Raw genomic sequence first — 1408 nt, 5'->3', positions numbered from 1 at the left:
GCTCCTGAGCCCCTTGCTTCTTTCCTAACTGAGCCATTGCTCTTGTGCCAAACTGCCTGGTCTCAAGATCTTGAGCAAGTTCCTATCGCGTGGATATCCTTGTGTCATGACTAGGCTTGTCCCTCACAGTCACTTTGATTTGTGGTGTGAAACAAGGTCTCTTTAAGTTGATCCAACGTGCAGCTCACTGGAAAGATTTTCTGCTTCCTGTGAAGGGTCACATATGCAAGCTTTTTCTCTTTGGTTGTTAAGGAGTGCCAAAGCAGGCTTAAAAGACTGTTTCCCCCCAAAAGAACTGAGTCAAAGATAATAAATACTGAAAAAAAAAATTCCTACTTTCCTAGATGATGCAGTCAAGAGAAAATTCTGATGTGAATATTTATTCATTAATTTATTCATTTGTTCATTCGGTATTAATTGAGTTCTGCTTTGGGAAAGACATTCTAACTGATGTGTGGGATACACAGTTGATTGGCCCTGAAGAATGAGGAGGGATTTGGACTTCATTTGGGGTGGGAGCAGAGTGATATTTTCATTGGAGGAAACATTGGCAAAGAAACAGGTAAGTGCAGAATTTGTATGGGGTAAAGATGTTTGGAAAGGCAGGTTCATACCTGAAGACACGGCAACTTATTCTGATATGTGAAAGAAAATAAGCTTTTAAGGTCAGAGTTGTGCTTTAGAAACCTAAAACTTAATCTTGTCTGAACCATTTCAACTCTTCCCAAATTGTCTAGACTGAAGGATGTTATGGAGCCCAGTAATTCCAGCTAAGATCCAAAGAGGACTGGACCTAGGGCAGTAGGAGAGAGTAGACAGTGAAGACTGAAACACGAGACTGAGATTTTTTGAAATGCCATTTTGAGGACTTAGCAATTGATTGAAAATGGTGGTACGACCAGGACAGCAAAGACACTGACTTTGAGGTTTCAAATCTGCATCCCTGGAGAGGTATCAGTGATGGTGAAGCTGATGAAGAAGAGATGATCCAGTGAGGTGGGTTTGGGTTTGAAAGACTGAAGAGATTCATGTGGAATGCCTGGCAGGCAGTTGAAAATGTTGTACTGTGGCTTGGGAAAGATAGTCGTGGAGAGAGACATTTTTGGCAAGGTGGTTGAATGTATATGTCTGTTTGTGTTGCAAAGTGTGAGGCTGAAGAGAAAAAACAAGAAAGGTCACGGCCATGTAGGGTACCAGAGAAGAGACAGAATCAGGGAATCAGCTGTGAGAAATGTATGGGACCAAGGAGAGTGTCCAGAGTCACGGAGGCACTGGAGGAAGCACATTCGTAAAGGATTAGGTGTCAAGTACGTAGGAGCAAAATCTGCTTGTCCTTTAGAATTACCTGAGGACCCTTACAAAATACAGGTAACCAGGATATTCACTCAGAGATTCTGATATGTTAGAC

This window comes from Galeopterus variegatus, unplaced genomic scaffold (assembly GCF_000696425.1).
Source record: "Galeopterus variegatus unplaced genomic scaffold, G_variegatus-3.0.2 Scaffold5721, whole genome shotgun sequence".
Taxonomy (NCBI): Eukaryota; Metazoa; Chordata; class Mammalia; order Dermoptera; family Cynocephalidae; genus Galeopterus; species Galeopterus variegatus.
Note: the sequence above shows the minus strand (reverse complement) of the source record.